The 12,307-nt window shown below is 37.3% G+C and overlaps 1 protein-coding gene across 1 annotated transcript in view; it reads right to left on the bottom strand.

Annotated features, from left to right (window-relative positions):
• CDKL4 (cyclin dependent kinase like 4) overlaps positions 1-12,105 on the bottom strand; it is a 52,353-nt gene extending 40,248 nt beyond the window's left edge. Inside the window, exon 1 of the mRNA XM_036067872.2 lies at positions 12,003-12,105. The gene's annotated coding sequence lies outside the window, so the exon portion shown is untranslated. The remainder of the gene's footprint in view (positions 1-12,002) is intronic.
• Positions 12,106-12,307: the final 202 nt, after the last annotated feature.

Consider the following 12,307-nt stretch of genomic DNA (forward strand, 5'->3'; position numbering starts at 1 on the left):
TGGAATAAACTACAAATATGCCAAAAAGCTTAATTATGGTATTTAAGTCAGTATTATTTTATTTCCCTCTAGGTAGATGATTTGATCTATTGATCTATGATTTTTTTTTCCCCAAATGGTTTAATAGTGATTGAGTTCTCAGACTAATATTTAGACCTCTCAGTCACATCAACCAAACTTCTGAATATGATAAAATAAAGCACCAGAAAATAGTACTTTATCTGGTAACCTCTCAATAGTATCTGTTTTCTAAAGCCTTTACATGTTCATGGAAGATGAGTCTGAGCATGCAGGCAGGAGTTAGACCAAGGCAGAAATTCCTCAAAGGGATTTATGGCTCTAATTCCAGCTTACTAGGAATTCTTACTCTACCAGAGTAAGAAGCAGTAATTCCTAATATCTTACCTGAGGTACAGACCAACTATCTGTTTGATGACTATCTCTACACAAATAGAATCATCTCGAAATCAGTTTGTTTTAAATTAAATGCCTTCTTTCCTATCCTCTACCCCTACCCAAAGTTCTCAAACCTGCTCCACATTATACCTAAATGGCTTGTGAAGACGTATATGGTGGAGAACTTTGAGATAGCTGAGGATAATGGTGGCTATCTAAATCAAATCTCCTCACATAGCTTTCTCGAAGCTGTAGAAATCAACCAGAACAATAAAACCACATAAATGTAATGCTTCCAAAATAACAGGAAGACAGAGGAATTTACAAACTTACGTAGAAAAGTAAACTCCAAATTCTGGAAGAGATATCTCTTAAGGTCCCACTATAAGCCTTTGCAGAGAGCAAATACAGGAATGGGGTGGGATCTGGAAAAACTGAAGAGAGAAGAGGAAACGAAGAGCCTAAGATAGACTTAAAATCATCCCCCCTCCATCCCCTGAAGAGAAAATACATCACAAGTGCAAAAATATTAAGTGTGTCCTGGTAGATCAGAGTATTTGCCCCAGGGAAGGGACATAAAAGTCATGGATACTGAGGGGGTATCAGTCAGTGTGACACTACTCTTGGGCAAGAGGGAAGGGAGAGGCTTATCAATCTCTGTCAGAGACTGGATAGTGAAGCAAGAAAAGAAAAGAAAAGAAGCAAGAAGGATAAACTTGTGCCCCTGCAAGACAAAAGAGAACCCCAAAACTGAAGGACATGAAAATCTCTTCACCACTAATTAAAAAAAAAAAAAAGTGCTACTCATTAAAGAAACTGAACTTTGGTACAGTGACAGAAAAGAACTCTCTTGAGCTAGGATTACTGTCAATTATTACAAGACAAAACCTGCCCAGGAAATAAAATAGAGAAAAGCAGTCTCCACACAAACCTATTATTGGAAGAAAATAGAAATGAGAATTGGACATTTTCGCTGATGAAAATCATGCCAAAAAAACCAAAACCAAAAACAAAAAAACCCTAACAGTGAAGCAGAAGAAAACTAACACAACACTCCAAACTAATTTAAATATCTTCTAACATTCATCTGGAGATATGAAAAGCACTTTTTAAAAAAGATTTTATTTATTTGAGAGAGAGAGATAGGAAGAGAAAGCATAAGTGGGGTGGGGAGCAGGGGGAGAGGAAGCAGGCTCCCTGGGGCTCAATCACAGGACCCCAGGATTATGACCTGAGCTGAAGGCAGAGCTTAACTGACTGAGCCACCCAGGTACCCCATGAAAAGCCACTTTGAATCAGAAATTCAAATAAGACTAGAAGTGAAAAGGAAGAAGGAAGGAAGGAAGGGAGGGAGGGAGGGAGGGAGGGAGGGAGGGAGGGAGGGAAGGAAGGAAGGAAGGAAGGAAGGAAGGAAGGAAGGAAGGAAGGAAGGAAGGAAGAAAGACAGTTGATTGAACTCAGGAAAGAAACAAAAGAAAAAGACAAAATCATTTCACAGATAAAGGCTAAAAAAACACAAGATGCCAATGAAAATTTAATAAGTAGAATTTTAAAAAGGCAGAACAACAATTAAGAGAATAAAAATGAGAAAAAAAGTAGGAGAGTTTAGAGAGAAAGTGGTTGAAATGGAAGACAGGCAAAGAAGACCCAACATGTTCAGAGACCCAACTAGAGTCTCTGAAGAAAACAAAACAGTGGAACAGAACCAATAGTTTAAACTATAAACTATGAAATTTTTCTGGCAACAAAATAAGATCGGAGTATACATATTGAAAAGGCCCATCAGTAGTTGGGAAAACTGAATCAGATCAACTCAAAGATGTATTTGAATAAAACTATCAAAGAAAATACTCTCATAGCCTGCAGGCATAAAGACTAAACTGAAGTGTAGGAGAATGAGAGTGACATCAAATTTGTCAAGAGAACACACCATGCAACATAAAAATATAGCAGCCTTTTGAAGAAATTCAAGAGAAGAAAGTGAAAGCCAGGATTTTACACTCAACCAAGATGTCCTTCAAGTAGCAAGGTTATAGACGGATACAGTTTGAAATATGCAGGACCTCCAGGAATACTGTATTCATGAACCTTCTCAAAGAATCTACAAGGCGATAACTTTCACCCAACCAAGAGCTGACTGAGAAAACTTCAGGAGATTTACAGTAAGCATTTAATATATTTAATTGAAGACTATAGCAAAGGTGAGGAGAAGGGTGGAAGAATAACATAAACGTTAGAAGTGCTGACAGTGAAGAAAATAATGCAATTAAAAATATGTTTAAGAAATGGAAAGGGAAAGAAGAAAGCAGAATAAACTCATTGATAACTGAAAAGATGGAAGAGTAAAATATACCATTAAGAACAGACAAACCAGAGAATAGAAGGTTAAATAAGAAAGCAGGGACTAGGAGCATTAAGAAAATATCCAAAGAAATGTAAGAAATAAAAATCAAACACAATACATAAAGAAAGAAACACAGATTAACATTGTACACATAGGGCGCCTGGGTGGCTCAGATGGTTAAGCGTCTGTTTTCGGCCCAGGCCATGATTCCAGGGTCCTGGGATCGAGTACCGCATTGGGCTCCCTGCTCCTTGGGAGCCTGCTTCTCCCTCTGCCTCTCTCTCGTTCTGTCTCTCATGAATAAATAAAAATGAAAAAAAAAAACCTTTAAAAAAATTGTACACATAAAAATTATAATATAAAATATGACAGAGAAAAGACTAATATCAGTGGTATCAATAAACAAGAGTGAGCTTAACTCATGTATTAAATGAAAAAGATTTTCAATTTGGCTCACAAAGCAAGATCTAAGTATAAGCTCTATGCAAGAGACACATCTAAAGTGACTCAGAAAGGTTAAAAATAAAAAGACAGGGCGCCTGGGTGGCTCAGTTGGTTAAGCAACTGCCTTCGGCTCAGGTCATGATCCTGGAGTCCCAGGATGGAGTCCTGCATTGGGCTCCCTGCTCAGCGGGGAGCCTGCTTCTCCCTCTCTCTCTGCCCCTCCCCCTGCTCATGCTTTCTCTCCCATTCTCTCTCTCAAATAAATAAATAAAATCTTTAAGAAAAAAAAAGACAAGCAAAGCTATTCAGGACAAATGAAAACATTAAGAAAGGAAATTTATGATCCTGCTATCTGATGAAGTAGAATTAAAACTACAAAAAGCATTAAATACAACAAAAGGGGGGTATTTTTAATGCTAAAGCCACAATTCACAGTGAAGATATAAAAGCCCCCCAAAAACATTGCAATTACTGTTATAAAGCAGAAACTTTAGGACATGCAAGAAGACATGTACAGAAACACATTAATAATGAAACTTTAACCCATCATTCTCAGGAAAAGGCAAGACAAATGAACAAAAGATATGTAACTATGTAGAAGACCTAAACAATGTAACCAATAAGGTAGACCTTTAGGAGAGAGATACATTGACTTTTGTACTCTGATAATTTAAAATATACCTTCTTCTCAAGCACACATGGAATATTTATAAAAAGTGACTATATATTAGGTTACAAAGAAAACATTAGAAAGTTTCATAAACTAGAAATATTATAAAAACATTCTGATCACAAACTATCAAACTAGAAATTAGAACAATTTAAATATATATATTTAATACATATATAATATAAAGACTTTCTACCTAGAAACTAAAAAAGCCTTCAATTAAATACCTGTTGGGTAAAGGGGGAAATACAAACTGAAATAATGGAATTAAAAAATAATAATAATGAAAATACTACATATCAAATCAATGAGATACATTCAGAGCAAGGGTTCTCAACTGGGGGTGATTTTGGTCCCCAGGGGAATTTTTCAATGTCTGGAGATATTTTTGATTGTTATGAGTATGCAGAGGCCAGGGATGCTGCTAAGTACCCCTCAATGCACAGGACAGAACCCCACAATACAGAATTTTCTACCCAAAATGTTCATAATGCCATGGTTGAGATACCCTGATATATAGAAATCAGGAGAAAAAAAAATCCAGAGATCAAAAATATATAGAAGAAAAAAGAATAAAAATAACAAAATTAAACTCAACAATCTAAAAAGAGAATTACAAAATAAACCAAAACAAAGCACAAGAAACAATAAAATTGAAGCAGAAATGAATAGAGGATACAAAAATAATAGGTCTTATTAATAAACCCATATCCTAGCTCCTTAAAAATTTTAAAACAAATCTATAACTAGCTTAATCAAGAAAAAAGGGAGAAAGAATAAATATACAAAATAAGGAATGACAAGAAGTAATATCAAAAGAGAACCTTTTTTTTTTAATCATGAGGCTACTTTGCAGGCATCTATAAAGATGAATCTGAAAACTTAGATGAAATGGATAATTTTCTAGAAAAACAGAGTTTACAAAAACTTACCTAATTAGAGATTGAGAATTTAAAGTAGTTTCTGTATAATAGTTTGTTTTTTGTGTTTGTTTTTTTTAATTCCATGAAAAAGCACCAGGGGTCAGACTTTGACTACTGTGGGGTAAAGAAGTTGGTGAATCCTCCTCCTAAAACATAAGACTAGGCAAAATTTTCAAAAAAAAAACTAAAACCAAAACCAAAACCAACCTGTAACAATTTGGGGGCTCTGGAAATCAACCAAAGGCAAAAAACAAATTGAGAAGTATTTATTCATGATAAGTTAGAATTTCACTAAGGACAATGGGAGTCTGTGGCTTCTTACCAGAGTCTGCTGCCATTCGTCCTCTACCCCCGTCCCCTAGCTCAGCAGGTGCGGCAGTTCTACCACTGTGAACTGGCCATGAACCAGAAACCTTACTCCAAGAGAAAATGTGCTTAACATGGCTCAAACCTGCGACAGGCTGAAAACCTGTGACAATACTGTCAGTAAAATTCTTACAAATTCAGTAGGAAACAAATGGGGGAAACCCCCACAGCTTTGAAAGCTTAAGGATGTGGTTCCAGTAGGGGTGAGCTGCAGACTAGCCAAAAATTTATGGGAAGATCATGGAAATGAAAGACCAGTAGAAGGGTTAGGTTGGCTTTACATATCTCTGGCTAACTGAGAAACTATGAGGAATGCACAGGGAAGGTAAGGGAAGGCCCTGAGGGAAGTTAAAGTTGAGGCAGATTTGAGGACTGACTGAACTATGAATGCACTCTCCAACATACACACTGATCCTCTGATCCACTTAAGAGGGTGAAAGACTATGGCTAGAGTTGTTTAAGTCCCACTGCTGCCCAAATTATTGGTGACCACTAAACTATGCAGACAATGGTGAGTCCTAGAGAGCCAGGCTAAAAAAATAAAAAACTGAACACAGATATCAACAGTCACACACTTGGAAGGAGACAGATGCTGGAATACAGGCAGGTTGCAAAAACAAAAACAAAACGAACCCACAAATAAAGCCCTAGGAAGAAAACTGGAATCCAGCATAGATATATTATCTAAAGTGTCCACTTTTCAATTAAAAAAAATCATGAGACATGCTAAGTAAAAGGAAAGTGTGCCTGATATTCAGGAAAAAAAAAGGGGGGGCAATAAAAATGGATTCTGAATGGATCCAGCTATTTTATTAGCTGACAAAGATTTTAAAGCAACAATTATAAATATGTTCAAATAATTAAAGCAATATAATTTATAGAATTAAAGAAAAATAAGACAATGACTTAATAGGAAATCTCAACAGCAAAATGAAAAGTAAAAAAAAAAAAAAACTGAATGGAAATTTTAAAGTTGAAAAGTACAACTGAAATGAAAAATTCACTAGGTGGGCTCAACATCAGATTTGAGATGGCAGAAGAATCAATGAATCTGAAGACAGATTAATAGAAAAAGACTAGTATGCAAGAGAGGGAAAAAAAAAACTGAGGATGAACGAGCCTCAGAGGCCTGTGGTACAAAATCAATAGTACCAACATAAATGTAATGACATTCCCAGAAAGAGAAGTGAGAAAAAGGGGAAGAAGAAAATATTGAAAGAAATAACAGCCAAAAATGTTCCAAGTTTAATGGAAAACATTGATCAACAGATTCAAGAGCTAAATAAATCCCAAGTAGGATAAATACTAGGAGATCCAGTTCTAGATACATTATAGCCAAACTGTCAAAAACCAAAGATAAAGAGAATATCTTGAAAACAGTAAGAGAGATCCATTCACGTACAAGGGAACAATATGCTTAATGACTGACTCCTCATCAGAGAAAGCAAAAAAAAATCAATAAAACAAAAAGTTGGTTCTTGGGATGCCTGGGTGGCTCAGTTGGTTAAGCATCTACCTTTAGCTCAGGTCACGATCCCAGGATCCTGGGATCAAGTCCCATATTGGGCTCCTTGCTCAGCAGGGAGCCTGCTTCTCCCTCTGCCTGCCACTCTCCCTGCTTGTGCTCTCTCTCTGACAAATAAAGAAAGAAAAATATTAAAAAAAAAAAAGTTGGTTCTTCAAAAAGTTCAACAAAATTGATGAACCTTTAGATTAAGAAAAAAGAGAAAAGTTATTCAAATCACAATCACCTATAGAAATTAAAAATGGTTAACAGAATAATACAAATAGTTTTATGCAGCCAAATTAGACAACGTGGTTGAACAAATGCTTTAAAAGACAAAATATCAAAACCGACTCAAGAAAAATAAAATCTGACTATGCCCATAACAAATGAAGAAACTGAATAATAAAAAATATGCCCACAAAGAAAAGGGTCAGATGGCCTCATAAGTGAATTCTACCAAACATTCAAAAAAGAATTAATACCAATTTTTCACAAACTAGTCCTAAAAATAGAAGAGGAGGAAACTTTCATTTCCTAACTCAATCCATAAGGTCAATATTACCTTGATATGCAGTCAGACTAAGAAATTACCAGAAAACTACAGATCATTATTCTCATGAATATAGACACAAGAATCCCCAACAAAATAATTGGCAAACCAAATCCAGACACATATAAAAAGGATCATATACCATGATTATGTGGAACTTATTTGAAGAATGCAAGGTTGGTTTAATATCTGAAAATCAATAATGTGTAAGAGCATCATAACAGAATAAAAGACAAAAACCACATGACCATCTCAATAGACATAAAAAAAGCATTTGACAAAAGCCAACACTCATTCATGATAAAAATCTCAACAAACCAGGAATAGAAGGGAACTTCCTCAAGGGCATCTGTGAAAAATGTACAGTTAACCTGATTAAGGGTGAGAGACAATGCTTTCCCCCTAATACTGGGAAAACAACTTTGCTTTTACCACTTCTATTTAACATTGTATTGGAAGTTCTTGTCACTGCAACAAAGCAAGAAAAAGAAATTAAAGTTATGTAGATTGGAAATGGAAAGCAATGCTGTCATTTTCTGGAAATGTGATGACACTGTATGTAAAAAATCCTAAACAATCTATAAAAAAAACAACTTGAACTAATGAACAAGTTTGCAGTGTAGTAGGATACATGATCAATATACAATAATAAATTGTGTTTCTATGCACTAGCAACAATTTGAAGAGGAAATGGAAACAATTCCACTCATAACATCAAAAGAATAAAATATTTAGAAATGAATTTAACAAGTGAAGTGTAAGACCTGTATACTGAAAATTAAAAATATTGCTCATGAAATCAAAGAAGATAAAAATAAAAGGAGAGAAATATCATGGTCATGGATTGGAAAACTCAATAAGATGTCAGTTCTCCATAAATTCACTGACAGATTAAATTCAATCCCTATAAAAATCCCAATAGACTTTTTTGGGGGTAGAAATTGACAAGATGAACCTAAGATTTATATATAAATGCACAGTACCCAGGACAGCCAAAGCAACCTGGAATAAAAACAAACTGGGAAGACTTATAATACCTGACTTCAAATTTTACCATAAAGTTATAATAAATCAAAAGAATATGGCATTGGCATAAAGATAGACATATATATCAGTGAAAGAATAGAGAGTCAAGAAATAATCCTTTTTATTTATAGCCAATTGATTTCGACAAAGATGCCATGGCAATTCAATGAAGATAGACTATTGTTTGCAACAAATGATGCTAAGACAATTGGTATCCACATGTAACAAAATAAAAATAAAAACAAAAGAACTTAGATACCTAAATAATATACCAAAATTAACTCAAAATGGATCACAGACCAAAATATAAGAGCCACAACTACTACTGACTTCTAGTAAAAATATAGAAAAAAATCTTTCTGACCTTAAGTTAGGCAAAGATTTCTAAGGTATGGCACTGAAAGCATGATACATAAAAGAAAAAATTGATAAAATGGAATTCATCAAAATTACAATCTTTTGCTCTTCAAAAAAACTGCTTCATTAAGAAAATGAAAAAAACAAACCACAGACTGAAGAAAATATTAGATAAAGGATTTGTATACACAATACATAAGGCACTCTTAAAATTCAACAGGCAGCCGGATAACCCAAGTTAAAAATGGACAAAAGATTTTTTTCAAGTAAACTCTACCCCCAACATGGGGCTCAAACTCACAACCCCAAGATCAAGAGTCTCATGCTCTACCAACTGAGTCACCCCAAAAATGAACAAAAGGTTTGAAGAGACATTTCACCAAAGAAGATATATAAATGTCTAATAAGCGCATGAAAGGATGTTATTAATCATTAGGAAATGTACATTAAAACCAAAATAAGATACTACTATCCACACACCAGAATGGGTAGAATCCAAAAGACTGACAATATCAAGGATTGATAAGGATGTATAGAAATTGGAACTCTTACACATCAATGGTGGGAATGTTAAACGGCACAGCTCCATTGGAAACAGTTTGGTAATATCTTAAAAGTTAACCATAAATTTAACATAAAAGTTAAACATAAACAGCAATTCCACTCTTTGGTATCTACCCAGGAAAAATAAAAATATACGCCTACACAAAGACATGCATGCAAGTGTTCATAGTACCATTATTCATAAGAGCTTCAATAGAAAACAAACTAAATGTCCATTAACCAATGAATGAAAATCCATGCAATGAAATACTTATTCAGCATTAAAAGGAAAGTACTGGTACATGCTATTATGTGATAAGCATAAAAAAACACAACTGAAAACATATGCTATGTGGAAGAAGCCAGACAACTCTCCCCCACACATATTGTATGATTCCATTTACATGAAATTTCTAGAAGAGGTAAATGCACCACTGAGAAGGACCCAGCATCTCCTCTGTGGTACTGTTGCCCGAAATGCAAAACCTGAATCGAATCATGAGAAAAAAGTAGACAAAACTTTGGCATCCTACAAATAACTGGCCTGTGTTATTTAAAAAAATGGTAAGGTCATAAAAGACAAAGGTCAAGTACTGTTCCAGAAGGAAGGAGACTAAAAAGATAGGAAAATGAAATATAATGTGTGATCCTAAATTGAATCTTAGAATGGGATAACTGTAAAGAGTAACACTGGGATAACTGGTGAAATATAACTATTGACTGTGGATTAGGTACTAAATTTCCTGATTTTGGTAATCTGTACTGTGGTTATGTAAGAAAATGTCCTTGTTCTTAGGAAATACACACTGAACTACTTAAGGGTAAAAGCACATGATGTCTACAACTTACTCTCAAAAGGTACAGAAAAATTAACATACATGTATTTATACATGGAGAGACAGAAAGGAAATGATAAAATAAATGGAGCACAATTAATGAAGGTAGATGTATGGGGGTTCATTGTACTTTTCTTGCAAGTTTGAAATTATTATATCAAATCAAATCAAGCTATTTAAAAAACCTACATATGGGGCGACTGAAGGGTCTTAACTCACTTTTCTTCTGCATATCTATTTCCGTTACACCAAAAACATCTTTCTCAAACATCAGCATAGTCATATATTGTCCTTCCTCAAAAATGTCTATGGCCTCTGATGCCACAGAATAAAGTTCAGATTACAGGAGGATACTTATAGTCCTTTACACTCTGGTCCCAATGTACCTTTCCCATATTGCTTCTCAAATTCTTCCCCAAACACTTTCAGATCTGTCTCTGCTTATGCCACTGCTGGAAGTTCTGACCCCGGAATCCTCATCTTTTGCAGTTCAACTCAAATGTCTTTTCTTTTATCCTTCCCCAATCCCTAAAGGCAAGCTCTTTCTCTGCACACATCCTATGTTCACAATTTCTCCCGCTCCTTTTTTACACTTTATTCATTACACCTAACTTGCCTTCTTAGCCCATTGGCTGGCACACGGCAGGTGCTCAACCTCTTGAAGTCCTGTCATACTTTTATTCTCTAACCTTTCTGCTAAATATCTAAAATAATTTTCTTCTTTAAGCAAAGGAAATAATCACATTTTGATTGTTAATACAGTATCTGGGCAGGAAATCAAGATCAAGCAGTGATATAGCCACCGACAGGGAACAGATGAAACCTGTTGAAAATATTTTTCATAGTCATTAGTGACTTCAACTGAACTTACATATCTCTTGGCTAAGGGGCCTCCTGACTTCAAAGTTTACCAAATACTTGACTGTTAAATTAATCAAGTTCTGTGTATAAAGGCAAAAACAGATACAGACTTGGGCCCATTGGTAAATATAGAAAGATATTTGAGTAGATAAGATACTTGAGTGGATCATTAAATTCTTTGAAAGTTTCCTGTTTAATTTCCTTAGTCTGAAGGAAATGATGCACATAGAAACAGAGGAAACACTGGGAGGCAGATTATTTTCCATGATTGTATCACAAAGCAGGTCCTGAGGGCTCAAGTAAGCGTATGGAATGCACTGGGGGAAGCAAAACAAAATTAAGAAAGGGAGAGTAATGGGGTGAAAAAAATATTTATTAATCTCCTAATCTTAAATTTATAGGAAACTGGTGTAAACAGCAGTGTTAAGGAGGGAAGCAAGGAGACTTTTTCAAGACCAGGCCAGCCCAGTTAAATTCTGCAGGCTTAAAGTCACAATGTGCTATGTTGTTTATTGTTTCCAATGCACCCAAACTTGTAGTATTCATATTTAATAGAACTGGTCAGGAAGATGGGCTGCAAACGCATTCTGCATCTGTCTTACGAACATAGCACTGAATTACAGAACTTCGAAAGTACACACACCTGTTAATAAACGTCTTGGTGATAGTACAATCAGGTTAATTAAAAGCATCTCCAGGAAACCAGAAGACCATATAATTTGTATAACCCAAGAAACTAATTTTGTTTAAAACATCACATTTCATATGTTCACGTATCTGGAAGCTTGGCATAGTCCACTTTACCTCCAGGCCTCTAAAGCCGTCTCGACCCTTCAAAGGCAGGCCAGCTTCTTGGCCACACCTGGGTCTCCCAGAGCGCAGGTGCGCCCCGCTGCCCCCTCTGCCCCACCGGCCGCCCTCCCGCAGCAGCTCGCCTCCCCAGGGCCGCACCTCCCTCTAGCCCCCAGGGAGCCGCAGCGGGTGGGGCGTGCGGCCGGCGCGAGCACCCTGTCACCTCTAGCCCTCGCCCCCACCCAGCCTGTCCCTCGGGAGGCTACCGGAGGGGAAGGCAGCCCCGCTCCCCCGCCCTCAGCAACTCTCCCTTTTCTGGGAGCGTGCATGCAGACCCCGGTCCTCTCTCCCTCAGGCCCCCCGCCCGCCGCCAGCACCCACACTTACGGCGCGGACCCGTGGCGCCCGCCACGCCGCCTCGCGCAGCCCGGAGCGGCGCCGGCCCGGCGGAGGTCGCTGTGCGCGGGCCGCCACCCGCCCAGCAACTGCGGAGCGCAGCGCCGCGGCGTCTCCGGGGCAACCGGACGCTCAGGGCGCGCGGGCCCGGCGGCTTCCGGGGAGCTCCTCCGGCGCCCGCCGCTCGGGAAGCCCGGGCCCCGCCGCCTCGTCTGAGGGGGCAGCCTCCGGGCAGAGCCATAACGTCGGGGGTGCAGACGCGGCGGCCGTTTCTGCTCCAGAGCCCTGAAGATGCC

Source organism: Halichoerus grypus, chromosome 10, assembly GCF_964656455.1.
Source record: "Halichoerus grypus chromosome 10, mHalGry1.hap1.1, whole genome shotgun sequence".
NCBI lineage: Eukaryota > Metazoa > Chordata > Mammalia > Carnivora > Phocidae > Halichoerus > Halichoerus grypus.